Genomic DNA, 23,681 nt, shown 5'->3' on the forward strand with positions numbered 1-23,681 from the left:
ATAAATCTGAAAACGACACCGTTGTGTTTTCGTGTGAACAAAAAGTTCTTGTAAAGTAAAGTTCTTGGTTTAAGTCTTCTTCTCCATTTTTTAGTGCATCTCTGAGGCAGAATTACAGCGTCACATACTGGTCTGGCATGTTTACTACATCGTTTTCAGTCGGTTTCAGTGGTTTCGTGAGTATACAGATTTTTCTAAAGATGGCGCCATGTTTACAGATTTTTTTTTAGAATGAGGGAATAAAAAGACTGCATAGGCAAAGCTCTGGCTCCATGTAAATGTGGTCTTAGTCTTAGTCTTGGTTTTGACCTTGGTCTTCTTGACTAACACCTCTGTTATCTTTCATCTCAAACAATGGGTCTCAATCTCTAATAATATACATATTCATACACACAAGGAAACTTCTCATGAAAAATCTGCACCTACAGAGGAGGACTGGAAATGATCTGCTTTAGCCCCAAATAGTTTTAAATTATATGGACAAATTCCAATGGTTATCTGTGTCAAATTAAATATATATATACACTCACCTAAAGGATTATTAGGAACACCTGTTCAATTTCTCATTAATGCAATTATCTAATCAACCAATCACATGGCAGTTGCTTCAATGCATTTAGGGGTGTGGTCCTGGTCAAGACAATCTCCTGAACTCCAAACTGAATGTCAGAATGGGAAAGAAAGGTGATTTAAGCAATTTTGAGCGTGGCATGGTTGTTGGTGCCAGACGGGCCGGTCTGAGTATTTCACAATCTGCTCAGTTACTGGGATTTTCATGCACAACCATTTCTAGGGTTTACAAAGAATGGTGTGAAAAGGGAAAAACATCCAGTATGCGGCAGTCCTGTGGGCGAAAATGCCTTGTTGATGCTTGAGGTCAGAGGAGAATGGGCCGACTGATTCAAGCTGATAGAAGAGCAACTTTGACTGAAATAACCACTCGTTACAACCGAGGTATGCAGCAAAGCATTTGTGAAGCCACAACACGCACAACCTTGAGGCGGATGGGCTACAACAGCAGAAGACCCCACCGGGTACCACTCATCTCCACTACAAATAGGAAAAAGAGGCTACAATTTGCAGGAGCTCACTAAAATTGGACAGTTGAAGACTGGAAAAATGTTGCCTGGTCTGATGAGTCTCGATTTCTGTTGAGACATTCAGATGGTAGAGTCAGAATTTGGCGTAAACAGAATGAGAACATGGATCCATCATGCCTTGTTACCACTGTGCAGGCTGCTGGTGGTGGTGTAATGGTGTGCGGGATGTTTTCTTGGCACACTTTAGGCCCCTTAGTGCCAATTGGGCATCGTTTAAATGCCACTACCTACCTGAGCATTGTTTCTGACCATGTCCATCCCTTTATGACCACCATGTACCCATCCTCTGATGGCTACTTCCAGCAGGATAATGCACCATGTCACAAAGCTCGAATCATTTCAAATTGGTTTCTTGAACATGACAATGAGTTCACTGTACTAAAATGGCTGTACCCACAGTCACCAGATCTTAACCCAATAGAGCATCTTTGGGATGTGGTGGAACGGGAGCTTCATGTCCTGGATGTGCATCCCACAAATCTCCATCAACTGCAAGATGCTATCCTATCAATATTGGCCAACATTTCTAAAGAATGCTTTCAGCACCTTGTTGAATCAATGCCACGTAGAATTAAGGCAGTTCTGAAGGCGAAAGGGGGTCAAACACAGTATTAATATAGTGTTCCTAATAATCCTTTAGGTGAGTGTATATATACAGTATATATTTTTTTTCACAAGCAAACGTTGTTTATGAATCATTGACAGAAATTCTTTCACTTTCAAAGGGGTTGTAAACACAGGGTCAAATCAGGTAACCAGGAAATATAACCTGAGAAAAATATTGAAGTACAACACAGATTGACACACCTCAACAGGACACCAAACCAACCTTAACCAACGCTAATCAAATGTTAATCAAATGTAAAGATCCTGTGTTTGAGCTTATTTTTTGTCTAGATTCCAGCTCTGCTCACTCTGGACCTTCAGCTTCAAGAGGTGCATCATGGGAAGCATTTAAACACTGCTTTTTATTTATTTATTAAAATGTAAAAAATTGGTGCAAAAAGTTCAGCCATGGCTCATTGCGGCCCGCCCTTTTCTTTTGTGGTCTTTACTTTCAGACAGTGTTCATGACACTTCACAAAGCATATATCTAACATCCAAAGCAATATCCATTGTCACGATGTGTGAACGGATCCTATGTGGGCTGAAAGGTGCCAATAAATCCAAATCCACTGCAATTATTGGGAGCCAGATAAATGTAAACAAAACCTTCTGTGCGCACCTTCATTATTAATAATTCCCCAAGTAAAAATTTGTGTTTGGATTATATTATTTGCCAGTTTGCATCTAATTTAGATTCTTCAAAACAATCTAGAATTATTTTATTTTAGTTTTCTCTATAGTGACAATAGGTATGCTAATATTAACTGACCCCAAACCTGAGAATGTGATTCAGGGCCTTTTTTTGTTAATATTCACCCCCTTTTGTATTATTCTTTTTAGTTTAGCACTAGCTGGCTCACAATCTGAGTTTAAAAGCTGCATTGAGAAACATCTGGAGGTGGGAATTATGCTAAAGCCACATGTATGGCTTATTTCTACGCTTTTTAGCTTCAGAAGCTCAGAGAGAGTCACTCTGGTTTGCGATTTGCATAATTATAGACCTTACTCTTTATTGTATTGTGAATTAAAACACTGACAAAGGACTATAATATATAAGTATATATATTTACATGTTTATCTGAATCTGCCGGCCGTTTTGCAAATGACATACCCCACCTTTAAGACATCAAGCAAAGTCATGTTGAAAATGACAAGTAAATCAGGAGGGATTCATCTAAATGTGCTCTTTATATGTACTAATTATAACACATGATTTTACACACTATTGAAGGAGGACACATGATGATGTTTTTTCTTCACTATCGGGTACAAATAATACATTTTAAATAGAAAATAAATGAAATAATTTGTAAAGAAATCCATATGTACGCACAAACTCATTTCAAGCGTTTTAGCAGAAGCCTCTACCAGCAAAAAATATTTTTAAGATCATGAGCAACATAAATTCAGTCAAATGTGTGCAAAACTGATACTGTAAATTTGTAGATATTTTAAATAGGACATAATAAACAATCTGCCTTGCCGCAGACTTAATTTGAAGAGAGAAAAACAGTGCACATACCGTTCGATATAACTGGAATCACAGTCAGAGAAATGAACATAAGCAGGTCCATGTTCAGCTGAAGTTATGATCATCTTCTGGATCGTTAAAGTGACATCTGTAAGATATCTGGCGCATGAAGGCAGTGTGTTTAAACTTGTATTGCTTTCTTTCGTGTGTTTGACAAAGAAATTTGAAACTGCAGCTCATCCAGATAAAATGGAAAAACATCATGAAGAAAGTGAAAATAAAAAATAAAAAAGCATCTGTAAAGGCAGTATAGTCTAAAACGTCTCGGTTACATATGGTAACCCTCTTTCCCTGAGGGAAGGAACGGAGACGCCACGTCGAGATAGACGAATCTGGCTAGAGAGGCCAATCTACTTCGAGTGAAACCATTTGCATCAGCTGTGCAGCCTCGCAGCGCGGGTATAACAAGCAGCTGGTGTGGACACACAGGAAACAGGGGTAGGTCCAATAGCAGTTTAATGAGTAATCCGTAAATCATAAAACCAGTCCAGGCAGGGGTCAAAATCCATGTAAGCAATCCATAAACGAGAAACAAAACAAGAACAGGCAAGAAAACAGACCTCCAACATGGTGTGACGAATAACAAGGACTCCGTGACAAACACTGAACCTACAGGGTATATATATACACAGAAACTAACAAGGGAACGGGAAACAGCTGAGTGCAATGAACAGTGATGAGTCCAGACAAGGATTGTGGGAAATGCAGTTCATGAAGTAATGGTGACAGTATGAGGAAGAGACCTCTAGTGGACACCCGGGATACACAAACCAGACACTGTGACACACTTCAGTTTTTGGCTGAGGAGCCAAGCCTGAAAAGCTGGCCACCCCAGCGGGCAGCAGCAGATGTGGCAACGGGATGTGGCGAGACCGACGAATAGGAATCCCTACAAAAGGGCCACAGCTGCTGCACCCCATCCAGCGCCCTGTGTAAGCCTCCACACCTTGCCTGGAAGGACAAAAGGAGAGGGCTTACACCGAGTGTATCTGTCACTGTTGTTCCGTGATAACCCATACAGTGAGATTATTGGATAACACTGGGAAAGCGTGCCCGATCTGAGGGAGGGGAACACCAAGCGTGCCGCATAAGCCCTGAAAAGTGAAGCCAAAACGTCTCAATCGCCCCACGGTGACTGGTCCTAGTATAGGTCATAAACCCCGCCTCCCCGTGTTTTAAACAATTTAATTACACTTCAAATATCTTTTTTTACGAAGGTGGTTTCTGTCATTTACTGTAGTTTTTATCACGCTGATGTAAATTCAAGTGTTTGTTTTTAAAATAAGTTTGTTTTTAGTTAGTTATTTGATGCTATAAAACCGGTGGTTTGACGTCATGATTGACAGCTGTGATTGACAGGTTCTCTGAGCGAAGTAGTCACTGAAGCACCAACAGACTTTTTTTCAGGATCTTCGGAGGACTGAGGAGATTGGAGCTTTAAATTTAATATCTAAATTTCTATAATTAATTATTTCACAACGAGAGTTAGGGCGGGGCCTTGATTTTGCGGCTTTACTTCCTGCTCACTACTGCACAGGTCTGGTCCCGAAATTGCTACTGCGCAGAATTCTCACCAATAGAAGAGAGCGAAGGGGCGTCGTCCATATTTTTCTACAGTCTATGAGGAACACTGCAGGAGCCACATTCTTAAAAGAGTTATGTGGGAATACACCTATGGACTAACCCGAAGGTTGTACTGCATATGAATAGTGGGTGACTTAGCCCAAGGGAAAGACACAGTCACCGTCTAGGAGCAGCCGTGAAGAATATACACACATGGGATCCCAGTAGGGTCACACATATGGGACCCAGCCTAGACCCGGTTCTCAAGGATTCAGCGGATAAAGGCCTGTCACCAGACGCTCCACCATGTCCGGGCCGAGGGTGTTGGATGCAACCTGAGCAGGCAGGGCTACCCTTGAGCTTGGTAAGCCAAGGCGATGGCATCCACTATCCACGCTTGCAGGTTCACTACCTGATCTCTAAAGGGAGTGGTAGGAACCTTGGGCACATAGCCAGGCCGGGGTCTCAGTACAAAATGGTTGTCACCCGGCCCGAACTCTAGGCACGATTCATCGACCGAAAATGCTTGCAGGTCCCCTACCCTCTTGATCGAGGCCAGTGCAATCAGCAGCAAAGTCATCAAGGAGAGAAGCTTTAAGTCTGCTGACTGCAAAGGCTCAAATGGAGCATCCTGAAGTGCTCGAAGCACCAGGGAAAGGTCCCAAGAGGGTATGGAGGGCGGACGAGGAGGATTTAATCGTCTCGCCCCCCTAAGGAACCTGACGACCAGGTCGTGCTTTCCTACTATTTTGCCATTTATAGTGGTCATGATATGCTGAAATAGCGGCAGCATGTACTTTGAGGGTGGAGGGAGACAGGAGTATGAGTTCTGGGAACCAGGTCCTGGTGGGCCAATAGGGAGCCACCAGAAGGACCTGCTCCTCATCCTCCCTGACTTTGCACAGAGTCTGTGCAAGTAGGCTCACTGGGGGAAATGCATATTTGCGGAGGCCCTGGGGCCAGCTGTGTGCCAGTGCGTCCATGCCGAGTGTTCCCTTGGTCAGGGAGTAAAACAGCTGGCACTGGGAAGTCTCTGAGGTCTACCTGAGCCTCACCGAACTCTCTCCAAATCAGCTGAACCACCTCGGGGTGGAGTCGCCATTCTCCCGGGAGGACAGCTCGTGATAGCTCCACAGCATGCCTGGACACCTGTTCCAAGGGGACTCCTGCCCGCAGGAACGAGGGGTCTGACCACGGGTTGAAGGTCTGGCGGCACACCGGTGTGATTGTCACCCGGCGGGTGCCATGATGCCACGCCCATCTCGGTCTCATATGCAGCAGCCCGAGTGGAGTTACCGCTGCTGCCTCTGCCATATGCCCCAGGAGCCTCTGAAAGAATTTCAGTGGGACCGCCGTCCTGACTTTGAACGTGTTCAAGCAGTTCAACACCGACTGAGCGCGCTGCTCTGTGAGGCGTGCGGTCTGAACGACCGAATCCAACTCCATACAGAGAAAAGAGATCCTCTGCACGGGGGCGTGTTTGCTCTTTTCCCAGTTGACCTGAAGGCCCAGCTGGCTGAGGTGCCTGAGCACGAGGTCCCTGTGTTCGCAAAACTGATCTCGAGAGTGTGCTAGTATGAGCCAGTTGTCGAGATAGTTGAGGATGCGAACGCCCTGTTCTCTCATGGGAACAAGGGCCCCCTCCGGGACTTTCATGAAGACATGGGAAGATATGGACAGCCTGAAGGGCAGGACCATGTACTGATATGCTGTACTGATATGCTCGACCCTCGAACATAAAGCGCAGAAACGGCCTGTGGCGAGGAAGAATCAAGACATGAAAGTACACGTCCTTCAGGTCGATCGCTGCAAACCAATTTCGGGGACGGACGCATTCGAAAATGCGTCTCTGCGTGAACATTTTAGACAGTAGCTTGTGAAGGCTCTGATTCAAAATTCAAAATTCGTAGATCCAAGATCGTTCGTGACCCACCGCTTTTCTTGGGTACAATGAAGTAGGGACTGTAGTGCCCTGACCTCATATCGGCTCATATCGATGGAACACGGACTCGGCTCGGGAGGCTCTCTCTGGGTGGCGGCCTGTAGCGGAGTCTGAGTGTGCTGTGCTGTTGAGTAGAATGAACTTACACAGCCACAGGCAGCCAGCTATACTAACAACTTGGCGGGAGATGTACCACAGGACGGGCAAAACTAATGCGCATGTGCACTTCCTCAGGTACGGTGTCTTGTAGTGTCCATACAGTACGCAAACACGATGATTCACCAAAATGATCTACAAATAGCATTTGAAGACAATGACTTACAGTCATAAAACCAACTGTAAAGTGTTCATGTAGGTGTCAGACATGATGCACACTTTAGATTTTTGATATTTAATAAAATAAACTGTCAAATCATGTGTAGGCCTACATATTGCTATTTTTTTTCAGTACCACATGAGCTCGTTTATTTTAATATCAACTATCTAAAAAGTGTGCATTCATGAACTTTTTGAATGCACACTTTTTAGATTTGAAACTGGGATCCCCAGTTCTGCAGCACAGCGCCGCAATATAAAGTTAAGCTTTTCCATATCACAATTCATCACCCTGATAATAATCACAAATAACATACTGCTCGCTCCATTTCTGTAATTCAACGAATGAATGAGTCTCTCACCCTTTGCTCTATAGTTTTCTTCGTCAACAGCCGCTTGCTCCCCCTGCTGGTGAGGCCAACTAACAGCTATGGCGATCATCAATCGGCAATCTACTGATATTCCTGCCGTTCCCGGATGTCAAATGTTGAATTTTCTGTCGAATTTCAACAACTCAATTTGTGGAAGCGAATTTGTAAAGCGAAATAAAATATTTTGGAAGTGAAATCTGAAAGGTGAATATGGATTATTGATTTTTAATAATGAAAATGTGCGTGAAATGTTTGGAATTGAAATATTCACAGCTTAAATATACAACCATGTTGAATTTTAGCCCATAAAAATGGTTTTAAAATGGAAGCAGGGTTAATGCAATGCATATTTTTTCAAGTAGTGCAATTCAGCAGGTCGGGGGGGCTGGTGACGCCATCACCTGTAATCAAAATAAAATTTTGCTACATTCATTGCGGGACATTTATTGCAATCGCAAGTGTCTTAACTTAGTGTAAAACACAATTAAGAAAAATAACATTTAAATTATCATTTTGCTACAGTTTTTGCTTGAACATGTTAAACATATCTAATCATTTCTGTAATACTATTTAATTTTAAGCGTTAAAATATGTATTCAATTTACATATTAAAACTAGTGTATAAAATGGAAAATGTAAATTGTATAATTGAATTATCATTTTTATTTTGCAACAAACGTTGCCATTTTAAATATTGCATTGTCATTTTGCATATTACATTTCAAATTGAATATTGCTGCCCATATGCTTCCATATTGTCTTGATGAACAAGCATATACTAGAAATGTTTCTTAAGTGACACTTCTCTCCAAACAGCTTGTGCTGAAAGCTTCTCCAAACCTGCGATCAGTCCTATTAATAAATCCATTACATTTCAGAGTACATGATTGTGTCGGGGCTTTAAGTTTCTCGGTTCTGATGTTGTGTGTTGAGTGTCCAGCAGATGGCGCCAAATCTCCATTCAAACTGATGACGTTTGATGTCCCGTCAAATCAAACAGCTTTAGACGCTTTCATTCATACGAGGCTTTATTAATATGATCAGGTCACCGTTATTATACATTAAAGCATCAGAACTGATTATTGTTTACAAAATTATAACACTTACTGAACAAGCTCTCTCATGAGTCACGTGTGTTCGTTGTTTCGGGTGTGTGTGTGTTCAGTTAGTGTGTTTCATCAATATCTGCTGATTCTTGCTCTCAAGATTCCCGAATGATCTCTGTCATACATAAAGCCAGATGCAGGAATATGATCACGTGATGCTGATGGTGACGTCACGGCACCAGAGAGGAACAAATCACGTGGAAAGTGAAAAGGTGTGTTCAGGTGCGTTCGACCATTGCTGCGTTCCAGTCCAAAATTGTCATGCCCTTCACTTGCTAACTTCCCTCCATCTCGTTCACTCGGATGTACGTCATTGCTTACGATGCACGAGTGCCCACTACTGGCGGAAACTGCAATGGGCTGAACTGGAACGCCCTAAGCCCTTGATCACTTGGAATCAGCTAAAGAGTTGATTTATTATTTACATTTTTTCCCTCTACGAATTTGTTTAATGTAGCATCCAAATGTATATAGGTGTGTGTGGGTTGTTTTAAATGAAAAAAATCTATAATTAATATATCATAGAGTTGTTTGTTGTGGTGGTGATTAGACGAGATTTGTGGTGACGTCACAATCGAACTGCATTGTGGGACATATAGATACCTGAAGTGTACATATGAAGTAGACTCGCTCCCTCGGTCAAAATCGAGGGAACGAGGGTCTGTCGATATAAACTTCCCTCGTCCACTTCACGAAGTGGAACGCACTTCAAAATGGCGGCGGGGATTCCCCCGAGGGGAAGTGTTTAGGGAAGTTCGCAAGTGCGTGTCTAAAAGTGGACTGGAACGCAGCATATATATCAGAGAATGTCTAATATGGCGAGAAGTTTCACTCTCAGTACACTTCCGGCTTCTGAACTGGTTGCAGTTCCACTCTGATTCCATATGAGGGCGCTCACAGGACGAGTGCAGAATGAATGGAGGTCTATGGCGCTATACCCCTCAAAATCCACTTTTCTCAGGATATCATTTTTTGTCTAGTAATTTGAATGTTGTATTCGAAAGGAGATGCAAATAAATTACACATTGCTGGGTGTTAGATTTTTTTGAGTCACTTATTTGCTTTAAAAAGTCTTTTAAAGTGTCAATGACGTCATATACATGTACGACCCGAGATACTGCTTCACGGCAATCCTTCAGTCACTCTGGTGCGTTCGCGCTCTGCACTTTCTTTTCTCTCGAGGCATCGACAACACAGCTGACACAGGTAAACACACTTGCTAGAAGAGTTTTTGTTTTGTTTGTTTCTGGTCCCGCTGCGGATGACACGATGCCATCAAGCGGTACCTCTGGTCGTAATCAGTCCTTCACTGACCAATCAGCGTTCATTAGCAGAATGCTAGCGTGTTATGGGCAACAACAACTCAACCTGTAAGAAATCGAAAGGACATAAGTACTCGTTCATTCAACTTTCGACCTAAAACCCATGTTGAACTTGCAAAATCTACAATCAGATTTGAGATTTATCAATGGCAATCGGGTGAAAGAGACACATTTAGCCATCTATCCCCATAGACTCCCATTCATTTTGCACTCATGGCGATCGCCCCCCAGTGGAACTCTGGTGGTACTACAACCAAAATTCGGTACAACAGGGCTTAATAGGGAGTGGGCAGGCTCTCCGTAGACGGGCTCTGCCATATCATATAAAGCAGGGATCAGCAACTCCGGTCCTGGAGGGCCACTGTCCTGCAGAGTTTAGCTTCAGCCCTGATAAAAACTCACCTGCCTGTATCTATCTAGTAATCCTGAAAACACTGATTGCCTTGTTCAGGTGTGTTTAATTAGGGTTGGAGCTAAACTCTGCAGGACAGTGGCCCTCCAGGACCGGAGTTGCTGATCCCTGATATAAAGGCTAGATGTCTTAAGGCGGAGTCACTTCCGGCATCACCGGCGGCCATCTTACCACAGGGCTCTGTGAATTAAGGTGAGTGAGCAGCACGCACACAAATCCTCTTATCTCGCTGAAATCTGGACGGATTTACAAACGGTTTGGTTTCTTAAAAACGTTATTAACGTGGCTATAATTCTGAATGCTTAAACATTTTGAACATAATTATTCATATGTATGCAGTATAATAGCTACATCTCTGATGTTTATAACAAACCAAACCGTTTGAAAATCGGTAGAAAATTGAGCAAGTTATGGTTATTTAAAAGTACATGCACCATGTTATGAGTGAGCGAGCACCCTGTCGTAAGATGGCCGCCGTGTGCGGATGTCGAGCTCCATTGGCCAGCAGCGTGGACGAGACATCTAGCCTTTATATGATATCAATAGGCTTGTTCGACTTCATGCAGCTCTGCGCAGACCGATCGACGGCTGACTTGAAGCAGTGCATGCCGGTTAGAAATTTTGTCCGACTTGATGCAGCGCCGACGCCACGTGACTGTGACGTGTGCCATCAAAGTACCGCGAGAGCAATTCGAGAGTAGCCGGAGAACTCAGCCAGCGCAGCTTCTCCAGAGCGGCTGCACGTGGGCTGATGACGACACAGCTGTTCCACGATTGGCCGGATTCACCGCATGACAGCGATCACTTGTGTTTCGTGTTTTTTCGAACACCTTTAGTTCCTCTAAAGCTCTCAAATCAGTTTATTATAACAGTAAACACGCTTTTCATGTCGTTGAGATGTTATATTGTGTCATGTTTATCAAATTAAAACTGATTAAAAAACGTAGACTCATTGATAGTAGCTTATGTTGAACTTTATTCTTGTTCATACAGTGGCTGTATGAAGCAGTACATAAAGTATTGAATGAAAATGTCTCTGAAACATCTATTATTTGGCAAATATTGCATTTATTTCACTTCAGCTGTGGTAAAGTATGCAAACACCACGTGAGCGGTCACTACGGGAACCAGAAAGTGTCCGACTTCACGTCTCCGTCTGCAGCTCCTCCCCGCCTGCACGCGGCTACTCTCGCAGATCGGGTGCAATATTTGCCAAATAATAGATGTTTCAGAGACATTTTCATTCAATACTTTATGTACTGCTTCATACAGCGTCTGTTTGAACAACAATAAAGTTCAACATAAGCTACTATCAATGAAGTGGAGTATATGTTTTTTAATCAGTTTTAATTTGATAAACATGACACAATATAACATCGCAACTACATGAAAAGAGTGTTTACTGTTATAAAAAACTGATTTGAGAGCTTTAGAGGAACTAAAGGTGTTTGAATAAACACGAAACACACGTGATCGTTGTCATGCAGTGAATCCGGCCAATCGTAGAACAGCTGTGTCGTCATCAGCCCTCGTGCAGCCGCTCTGGAGAAGCTGCGCTGGCTGAGTTCTCCGGCTACTCTCGAAATGCTCTCGCGGTACTTTGATGGCATACGTCACAGTCACGTGGTGTCGGCGCTGGATCAAGTCGGACAAAATTTCTAACCGGCATGCAAAAGTCAGCCGCCGATCGGTCTGCACAGAGCTGCATGAAGTCGTACAAGCCTTTCGACATCGGCTGCGGCTGGATGCACCCGATCAACGAGAGTAGCCACGTGCAGGCGGGGAGGAGCTGCAAACGGAGACGTGAAGTCGGACCAAGGGGCAACAAGGGGCAAAAGGGAGCAAATCTCCATAGACCCCATGTTAAAATGTCCATTTTCACAGCATAAATTCATGTTTTTACAGGTTGGTCCCATGGACTTTTATTGTATTTTTTGATAGGTTCCGAGTGCCTGACAAAGTAAGTAAAAGGTACAAGAAGCTATACAAATAAAGCAAACAATTCAGTCAAACATACAAAGTTAGTCAGCGCTCTAGTCTAACCACAACGGTAAAGTTAACCCAGCTAACACACGACGTAACAGTTACGTAATGTATTCGTACTTTTTGGTCACGTCATGAAACAAATGAAATTTAACAAAAAGAGACTGAGTTCAGTTTAAATTTTAATACAACGAAGATGGTCTGTAATGTTGTTTACTGCAACATCTGTTGTTTAGTACAAATGCACATATTGCCTGGACCATATTAAAATGTTTAATATTTTTATATTATATTTAAACGAAAAGAGGCCAGGTTTTGTTTTATATTTCGTTTTGTTATAAATAGGCTAATGTTATATGCAGTGAATATAATCAATACGCGTTGCCTGAACCACATTTGTGTGACTATAATGTTTAAGATTTCTTTAAATGAAAACAAAAAGAGGCAGTATAACATATTTCGTTTTATTGTTGCCTAAAATATTCATACAGAGATAACCGGAGTAGCAGAGCGGTTCATTTTCATAGGGGTATATGTGTGTGTATTATAAATAAACAATAGTTATACTATATACTTTACATATTTCAACTCAGCAAATAAGTAACGTTAGATTTCATTGTACACATTATTGCACATGAACGTCAGAATCTGCCGCCTCACTAAAGCCCTGCGTCGGGTTGATCTACGGCGACACCCTGCTTCACTCCTCAAATTGGTGGAATGCATTGTAAATGAATTGTGGAAAAATAGATGAGGAAAAAATATGGGAATAGTAAATAAAATTATATTGGACATATAAGAATGAATGAAAAGTAAAATGTTTTGTTAACGGTCGCGGTGTGCGTAACTAGGCAACCACGTTCTCTTCCACTGCATGACGTCTTCGTAGTATGTCCCAGAACGTGCATTTTCTTTTGCTACACACTCAAAAGTATATACTTTTTCTTCACAAAAAGAGTACACACTTTTAGGTCATAGTATAAGTAGGCGAATTGGGACGCAGCCTAACTCTCATACTCATGCGACTATAATTGGCTACTACTGTTATCACATGACAGGCTGCACCGCTTAACTGGATGTCTAGGCAAGGGAAATGCTAATATTCAAGCATTTAGGCGATGGTTTAAGCTAGATTTTCCCATGGTTTGTGTTGGATAGGTATCGGATCATATTTTTTTCTCCCCTCCGATCTCTGATCTAGCGTTCTGAGCCAGTATCGGCACGATACTGAAGTTGTGGACCGATCAGGACATCCCTACTTAGAATAGACCCTGTACTTAAAATCACTTTTTTTCCTTCTTGGACAACCAACCAATCAGTCTTTAAAAGAGTGCGTCACACGTACAACGGGGTCAGCCCCGCCTCCTCACTAAGATAAAAGTTTTTGTTTTTTCCTTGCTCTCAGATTGGTCCCGAATCGCTCTTAAGCTAAGACTCCTACGTAAAAGTTAAGCTAAATAAGCAGTTTTCTGAGAGGATTCTTAGAAGCTTTAAGAATACGGGCCCTGAAGAGTAGAAGGTGAACGGGAAGCTGGGCTGTTTGATCGTTCAGGAGCGAGCTGATGATTATTGCAGTGAATAATTTTGATGCTTCATGAGCGGGGCTGATAAATATATCAGTGGATAGCATGAGCTACTAAAACCATCACAATGATGAAGAAACATTTTGCTTTGAAATCTTGCTTGACTTTTTATCATTCTTTTGCGAATGCGAGTCAGTTTAGGACCATGATTAGTTTACACTGAAATCTGACATTGGCCACATAAAACAACAACAACAACAAAAAACAGCATGAACAGTTAAAATAAATACATATGGATCAGGGGCCGTATTCACAAAGAATTTTAAGGCTAAAAGTAGCTCCTAACTGGCGAATTTAGGAGCAACTCCTAAAAATAATGGGCGTGTCACTCGTTACTTTAGGACTCCTAATTTTTTGACTAAGAGTAATTCACAAAGCATTTTAGCCCTAAAAGTAGCACCTAAGCCTGGGACAGCTTAAAAGAAGTCGAGAGGACTCCTAACTCACTAAGACCTTCACAAACCGCTTTTTGTGGCATTTCACGTTGCGATGTTTTGAAATGCGTTTGTGGCGGCTACAGGAGGTTCCAGTCGCGAGGAAACAATTCTGCATTGTAGGCATAACTAGGGATGCAATTGTTCTGTTCTTAATAACAAAATTATAGCAAAAATGTAAATAAGCATTAAGTTTTCGTTTCAGAAGATAAGTGTTTTTCTTTTAGTCAGCATTTCAGTATTCTGTGTTTCAGTAATATGCATTATTTCTTATGCGTTTCTATTTGGGTCATGTCACTTTAAGATCGCGCTGCTCTAAATGTCCCTTTGCAGGATCCTTAGTGGGGAAGTTAACACTCACGCGTTTCGGCAGTTTGTTCGAGTGTGCAAAATTCACGGAGCTTCTATCATTTCTGTTTTCTTCTCATTTCTGACGTGGCATCGTCGGTATGTGTATTTTGTTTTGTGGGAATATTCGGGAAGTATTATTAGTTATTTTTGACTATTTTAAGTTTGTTAGTGTAATTTGAGGATGGTTTGAATGCACGTCGGCTATGTAGGCCTATATGCAAGCGCTCACGTGTACTACGTACGAGCTGCACAGTCTAGGTGCTATTATGTCCTTTATGTAGTTCATATGTATTTCTTATTAGTTTTAAAATGAGTACAAACGAAATACAACAGTAATTGTACAAATATCCTTTATTTATGTGTATCTTGTCATTGTTTTTTTTTTTTGTGTGTGTTGCAGTTTCACTATTTTCCTTGCAACTCCATTAAACCTGTGGAATTAAAAGTCAGTCTTCAGAGTTTTGGTGTTGGGAAAAAGTTTAGCTGGCTGTCAGGATATTGAGCAGACATATCAAGGACGGCACAGTGAAACGACGGCTATCAAGCAAGTGAGATAAATCAGAGCAAGTTGGAAGCTAGCCGACATGTCGTCGTCACACGCATCCAGTGGACGATCAACAGACCATACTCTACAGTCAAGTGCTACTGGAGCAGCACGCGCCACCGAGCTACAGGCTACAGAGGAGAGTTTGCATGAAAATACAGCAGCACAGGAGAACCCATACAGTGCATCGTTAAGGACACGCTCGCAAGTATGTTGTTCAGTGAGATCCAGTTCATCGTCAGCGGGGTCTGCAGCAGTCAGAGCAAGAGCGAAAGCCGAAGCAGCAAAGGCACGCCTATGCTATGCTGAAGAGGAAGCTAATCTGAGGCTACAACAAGCTAAGTTGGAAGTGTCTATAGAAATGCTAAAACATAAAAAAGAGGCTGCAGCAGCCATTGCAGAAGCAGAGGCACTTGAAGCTGCTGCTGATGTAAAGAGCGAGAAACATAGTTGTGACCTGAACAAAGACTCTGTTCCTTTAGAAGCCTCACAACGCACAAGGCAGTATGTGCTTGATCAACTGAAAGAAAGGGATTCAGAACTTAAGTCATGTGATAACGGTGACACACAAGCAAAGACAGCGCCGGTCCTTAACCACAACGTGTCACCTCCACCACTAAAGCCTGAAGCCTGTCCCTTCTATCCACAGCAGAACAATACTGCTCCACATCGTCTCATCTTACAGCAGCCTTACATCAGCACATACGAGGACAGCCACAAGCCATTCAACAGGATGCCTGGAGACGTTCGTCTACCTCACATCAAGTCCAGCGGTGAGCATGCTTCTCTAGTACACCACTTCAGAACACAAAATCACCACACCCAGCCTCCTCCCGCACACCATGCCATACCGCCTGACTACAATGATGGCAGCTCATACATAAATGAGGGCGGCTCACACATAAATGACTTTGTCAGGTATCTAGCCCGCCGTGAGCTTGTGGCTACAGGCTTGCTTCAATTCAATGACAAACCCCAAAACTACAGAGCATGGAAGCGTTCCTTTTTGACTGCCATCAGAGGCCTTATCCTGGAACCGAGTGAGGAGATGGATCTTCTGCTAAAGTGGCTCGGGAAGGAGTCGGCAGAGCATATTGAGCAGATAAGAGCAATACACATCAATCGGCCAGAAGCAGGACTGGCCATGGCATGGGAAAGGCTCGAGCAAACATATGGCTCAGCTGAAGCAATAGAAAATGCTCTGTTCAAACGCATTGACAGCTTTCCAAAAATAGTAAACCGAGATGGATCTAACCTGACAAAGCTGGGTGATCTGCTAATGGAACTGCAGGCCGCTAAGGCTGAAGGAGACTTACCAGGCCTGGCTTTCCTGGACACGTCGAGAGGCGTCAATCCTATTGTACAGAAACTCCCGCCTCGTCTCCAGGACAAGTGGGTGATAGCTGGTGCAGCCTACAAGCGTCAAAACCATGTGAGCTATCCTCCCTTTGGCTTCTTTGTTGATTTTGTCAGCGAGCAGGCTCGCATCGCAAATGACCCAAGCTTCAGCCTCATCGGCAACGCAGACATGGCCCCCAGGACAGAGAAGACAGCGTGGAAACCCAACAGACAGCGGGAAGTCTCCGTCCACAAGACAGAGGTGTCACCCAGAGCCACATCTGACACGGGTGAGCCTCCAACAAAATCCGACGAAGGCGACAAACTGTGTCTGTTGCATAAAAAGCCACACCCTCTCCGTAAGTGCCGGGCATTCAGAGAGAAGCCCATTGACGAGCGCAAAACACTCCTCAAAGAAAACAATGTGTGCTTTAAATGTCTTTCATCCTCGTCTCACATAGCAAGGAACTGCAAAGTCAATGTCCAGTGTTTTGAATGTAAGAGCGACAGGCACAACACAGCGCTTCACCCTGGAGCTGCACCCTGGCAGCAGAGGGCTGGCCCTACTGCTGAGCATGGCGGGGAGGAGGATGAAGCTTCACCGCAGTCTCAGGTCACCAACAAATGCACGAAAGTCTGCGGAGGGGAACTCACAGACCGCTCCTGCTCGAAAATATGCCTCGTCAAAGTGTTCCCAGTCGGGCACAGAGAAAAAGCCGTGAAACTGTATGCGATCATGGACGAGCAGAGCAACAGGTCACTGGTGCGCTCACAGTTCTTCGACATGTTCAATGACCAAAGTCCAAGCGCTCCTTACACACTGAGAACATGTGCCGGAGTGAAGCCATCGGCAGGCAGAAGGGCCTGTGGCTATGAAGTGGAGTCTCTGGATGGAGCTGTTCGCATCCCGTTGCCAAGCCTCATAGAATGTAACGATATACCGAACAACAGAGAGGAGATTCCAACCCCCGAAGTAGCTCGTCATCATGCTCATCTAAGGTCAGTGGCACACCTCATCCCAGACATTGATCCGCAAGCCCCCATTATGCTTCTCTTAGGACGAGACATTATCAGAGTGCATAAAGTCCGCAAACAGGTGAATGGTCCTCACAACCTGCCTTACGCACAGAAGTTAGACCTGGGGTGGGTCATTGTTGGAAATGTGTGCCTAGGTAATGTTCACAGGCCACTGACAATTAGCACGTTCCACACGAACACCACAGAGCTGCAACGGCCCACTCTCTTTGCCGCATGCCCCAATGTGTTCCATGTAAAGGAGAGGTTCAGTGACACCCAAGCCACCAGTGAGCCTCCAGCCTATTCAGAGGACCAGCCTATCTGCGAAACCGATCACCTTGGATGCACAGTGTTCAGGCGAACCAAGGATGACAACCAGGTGGCTCCCTCCATTCAAGATACAAAGTTCATGAAGATAATGGATGAGGGACTGCAAAAAGACTCAAATAACAGTTGGGTGGCTCCATTACCCTTCAAGAGCCCACGGCCACGGCTCCCTGACAACAGGCCTCAGGCGCTGAGGCGTCTCATGTCTCTCAAGCGTAACTTTGAGAAAAAGCCTGAGATGAGAGACCACTTTCTCGCCTTCATGAGCAACATGTTTCGGAACGGTCATGCAGAGTTAGCCCCCCCTCTCAGCCCGGATGAAGAAAGGTGGTACTTACCAACGTTCGGGGTGTATCATCTGAAAAAACCTAAGAAAATCCGTGTGGTATTCGATTCCAGTGCCCAATACAACGGCGTGTCACTCAACAACGTGCTGTTAACGGGACCTGACCTGAATAACACACTACTGGGAGTGCTGATTCGGTTCAGAAGAGAGGCCATCGCCGTCACAGCCGACATAGAACAGATGTTCTATTGCTTCCGGGTAAGAGAGAAAGACCGTGACTTTTTACGCTTTCTCTGGTTCCAGGACAATGACCTCTCCAAAGCCATCGTGGATTACCGGATGAACGTCCACGTCTTCGGCAACAGCCCTTCACCTGCAGTGGCTATTCACAGTCTACACAAGTCTGTTCAAGGCAACGAGTTCCACGTCGACCCAGATGTGCAGCACTTTGTGTTGCATGACTTCTATGTCGATGATGGGTTGAAGTCCCTGCCCACAGTTCAAGCTGCTATCAGCCTGTTAAAAAGAACACAGGATGTGCTCTCCAAGTCGAATCTGAGACTTCACAAGATTGCAGCGAACAACAAAGAAGTCATGGACGCCTTTCCATCCAGCGACCACGCGAGTGACCTCAAAGATCTTGACCTCGACGCAGATGCGCTGCCATTGCAGCGCAGCCTTGGGCTTGACTGGAATCTCAAAACAGACTGTTTCCTTTTTAATGTCTCCAGTGAGACCAAGCCCTACACACGGCGGGGTGTCTTGTCAACAATCAATAGCCTATACGACCCACTTGGATTCGTTGCGCCCGTCACAATCCAAGGCAAGGCTATCCTGCGAGAGCTCACGGTGGAGAACGGTGACTGGGATGCGCCCTTACCTCCAGCCATGGAAGGTGCCTGGATGTCATGGAGAGCCTCTCTGTCTGAGCTTGCTGAGCTTTCCATCCCAAGGCGCTACACGGAAACCTCACCATCAGCAGCGGTAAGAAGAGAACTGTGTGTGTTCTGTGATGCATCAGTCAAAGCTATCGGTGCTGTGTGCTACCTGAAAGTGACAGACAGTAATGGCAACAATCAGGTTGGATTTGTAATGGGAAAAGCCAAGCTGGCCCCCCGCCCTGAACACACAGTGCCAAGACTGGAACTCTGCGCAGCAGTGCTTGCTGTTGAGTTAGCAGACCTGGTCTCAGCAGAACTAGACCTACAGCTTGATGCAGTAACCTACTACTCAGACAGTAAAGTAGTCCTGGGCTATATTTGCAATGAGACCAGGCGCTTTTATGTCTATGTCAGCAACCGAGTGTTACGCATCCGAAGATCCTGCCGTCCAGACCAGTGGCGTTACGTGCCTACAGAAATGAACCCTGCTGATCACGCAACACGTTCCGTCCCTGCTAGTCAGTTGAAACACACCAACTGGTTAAGTGGGCCCAAATTTCTCTCCAAGCCAGAGCCCAGTATTTCTGAGAGCACTTATGACCTTGTTGACCCGAGCTCAGACCCAGATATCCGCCCTCTGGTCTCTGCCTTAAGCACTACAGCCTCAAACCAGCAACTGGATTCACAACGCTTTGCAAAATTCTCTACCTGGAAGTCATTAACTCGTGCATTCACTCGCCTCAATCACATAGCTTGTCATTTCAAGACAGTTCACAGAGAGAACAGAGCATGCCAGGGCTGGCATTACTGCAAAGCTGGATTCACAGTTGAGGAATCAGAGAAAGCGTCAGCTGTAATCATCCAAGCAGTTCAAAAGGAAGTCTACAACCAGGAGATAAAGTGCATTCAAAAACATGAAAGGATGCCAAAAACAAGCCCTCTCAGAAATCTGGACCCGTTCATCGACACAAACGGCCTTCTAAGAGTTGGAGGCCGTCTTCATCATTCAAGTGTCAATCAGAGTGAAAAGACTCCCCTGATTATTCCTGGCCAGCATCACATCGCCACTTTGCTTATCAAACACCACCACGAGCAAGTCCAGCATCAAGGCCGTCACTTTACCGAAGGGGCGGTCCGTTCAGCTGGCCTTTGGATAATTGGAGGGAAGAAAAGAGTAAGCAGCATCATTCACCAATGCATAACATGCAGAAGGCTCAGAGCTCCACTCAGTATGCAGAAAATGGCTAACCTGCCAGCCGATCGTCTTTCAGCAGATCCTCCGTTCTCTAATGTGGGTCTTGACGTGTTCGGCCCATGGAACGTCTCCTCACGCAAAACCAGAGGTGGCTTCGCTCAAAGTAAAAGGTGGGCAGTGATCTTTACGTGCATGAGCATAAGAGCTGTGCACATTGAAGTCATAGAATCCCTCGACACCTCTAGCTTCATCAATGCGCTACGGCGCTTCCTTTCAATACGTGGGCCGGTCAAATACATTCGTTCCGACCGTGGCACAAACTTCATTGGTGCCTGTAAGGAACTGAAGATAGCCTCAAACATTGACAGCACTGCTGTAAAGACTTACCTCTCAGACAAGGGTTGCATCTGGTCCTTTAATCCCCCACATGCATCCCATTGGGGTGGATCATGGGAGAGAATGATAGGGCTGGCTAGGAGGATTCTGGACGCAATGTTCCTCCAGCTGAAAGACAAGCTCACCCATGAAGTGCTGGTGACTTTCATGGCAGAAGTTGCAGCGATTATCAACGCCAGGCCACTTGTTCCAGTGACTATGGACCCTGATGACTCGTTCATACTTACACCAGCTGCTCTTCTCACACAAAAGACGAACGTTGTGCCTGCTCCTGCTGGTGAGTTTGGAGTTGCAGACCTTTACAAGTCCCAGTGGCGGCAGGTTCAGCACCTGTCCAACACCTTCTGGGACCGCTGGAGGAAACAATTCCTCCCAACACTGCAGGCCCGCAAAAATGGCAGTCCACTCAGCCAAACATTCAGTCTGGAAGCGTTGTTCTTCTTAAGAACAGTCAAGCACCTAGGAATGAATGGCCTCTTGGTCTGATTACACAGGCCTTCCCTAGTAAAGATGGGAAAGTGCGCCAGGTTGAGGTGAAGATCATCAAACCAGGCGGGTCTAGCCTCTTTCTCAGGCCAGTCAATGAAATTGTTCTCCTCCTACCTCCAGAGGCACTGTAAATAGACTGTTTAGTAAATGGACTGTTTAAGAGAGAGAGAAAAAAAAAAAGGACTGATCATGGACTGTGGGAGTGACGTGTGTCCACGTCAGACGGGGAGTGTTCTGTTCTTAATAACAAAATTATAGCAAAAATGTAAATAAGCATTAAGTTTTCGTTTCAGAAGATAAGTGTTTTTCTTTTAGTCAGCATTTCAGTATTCTGTGTTTCAGTAATATGCATTATTTCTTATGCGTTTCTATTTGGGTCATGTCACTTTAAGATCGCGCTGCTCTAAATGTCCCTTTGCAGGATCCTTAGTGGGGAAGTTAACACTCACGCGTTTCGGCAGTTTGTTCGAGTGTGCAAAATTCACGGAGCTTCTATCATTTCTGTTTTCTTCTCATTTCTGACGTGGCATCGTCGGTATGTGTATTTTGTTTTGTGGGAATATTCGGGAAGTATTATTAGTTATTTTTGACTATTTTAAGTTTGTTAGTGTAATTTGAGGATGGTTTGAATGCACGTCGGCTATGTAGGCCTATATGCAAGCGCTCACGTGTACTACGTACGAGCTGCACAGTCTAGGTGCTATTATGTCCTTTATGTAGTTCATATGTATTTCTTATTAGTTTTAAAATGAGTACAAACGAAATACAACAGTAATTGTACAAATTTCCTTTATTTATGTGTATTTTGTCATTGTTTTTTTTTTTGTGTGTGTTGCAGTTTCACTATTTTCCTTGCAACTCCATTAAACCTGTGGAATTAAAAGTCAGTCTTCAGAGTTTTGGTGTTGGGAAAAAGTTTAGCTGGCTGTCAGGATATTGAGCAGACATATCAAGGACGGCACAGCAATAACGCCACCAACAACAACCAAAACTACTCATTGCATGTAAACTAATTGTAACGTTTGATTGTGAATCAAATTAAAATCTCTTTTCTTTCGTTCTTCTCTTTGCAAACGTATGCAGAGGCATATAGTGACAGATTAATTCAATAATGTTGCAAAGATATTGCATCAATCCATATGTTTCATTAGGCTACTAGGCTATTTGTTTTGCCTTACTCTTTATTCATTTAGGCTATTTATTCAGTTATTCATCATCTTCCGTCCTTCGTACTACTTGTGTAGCGCACGCATTCTCAGACCTGTCACCTGTCACTCATCATCGTAGGGGAGGGGTTTGGAATCATTTCCGCGTTACAGTCATCAGCCAATCAAGGTGGTCACTTAAGTCAAGCTCGTGCATGAGTAATGACGTCATCCATAGCAACGAAGACTCACTCTTAGTTTAGGAGTTGTCATTTTTCTTTACTAAGAGTAGGTCTGAAAGGCGTTGTGAATAACTTTTAAGAGAAAACTCCTAGTTAAAATCTTTTAGTGCGATTTAGGAGTACTCCTAATGGTAAGATAAAATGCTTTGTGAATACGGCCCCAGAGCAATAAATCAGAATTGAGCATTAAGGCTCGAAGTGTGCATGAAGCCTAAAGGTGATGATACACAGGGCAACTTTTTGAGCAATGTTACTGGGCACTTACCCATTGAAAATGGACAATACATTTCTATCTGGATAATTTAGATCAGTCGTGGGCCCTGTGTCTCATCTGCTTGCAACATTGCTCAAAAAGTTGCCCTGTGTATCATCACCTTTAGAGATTTGGGGACACTATTAACCAGTCCAGCTCAGAGTAAAATTTTAGTCTCAAGTGTGTCAATTTTAATAATAATAATAATAATAATACATTTTATTTATAATGGACTTTTCTAAAACCCAAAGCGCTAAATGACTCTTATTCCTAACCTTAAGCATCACTGAGTGTTATCTTAACTGCTTTTTTTTTCTTCTCTGTATTATGTCTTTTGTTATATTGATAAATCATCATTTGAGAGGGAAAGGTCTGAAATCGGACACTTCTTAGGCTGCATCCCCATCATGGCTTTCACACCCTCCCATGCAGGACGCGATTTACCTGTGCTCAGCATGTTCTCAACTTTGTCCTTATAGGCCTATAATTAAGTTTTGCAAGCTTAAGTTCCTTTTTAGCTTGTTTTTGAAGTACTCTGTATTGAGTCATGCTACCTTGATTGAAACTAATAGTTCGATGATTAATTATGCTTTTGACAGATTTGGAGACCCATGGTTTATTATTTGGATATATAGAAATGGGTTTACAAGGGATGACTGAGTCCTCACAGAAGGTGATGTGTGCGGAAACAGTGTCTCTGTGAGCTCATCAGTGTCCTTACATTCATTTTTGAATAGATCCCAGTCAGTGCATCCGGAACATTCCTGTAGTCCTCTGACCAAACCGGAACCCACTTCCGTTCCTGCTTGTTTTTCTTCAGTACCTGTTTGTAAGACGGAACCAAATAAACAGAGTTATGGTCAGACATGCCGAGTGCAGCTCTGCAGTAGGATTTGTAAGCACCTTTGACGGATCCATAACAGAGGTCCAAACTTTTGGTCCGTCGTGT

This window comes from Scardinius erythrophthalmus (genome assembly GCF_964197995.2).
Source record: "Scardinius erythrophthalmus genome assembly, chromosome: 1".
In the NCBI taxonomy this organism is placed as follows: domain Eukaryota; kingdom Metazoa; phylum Chordata; class Actinopteri; order Cypriniformes; family Leuciscidae; genus Scardinius; species Scardinius erythrophthalmus.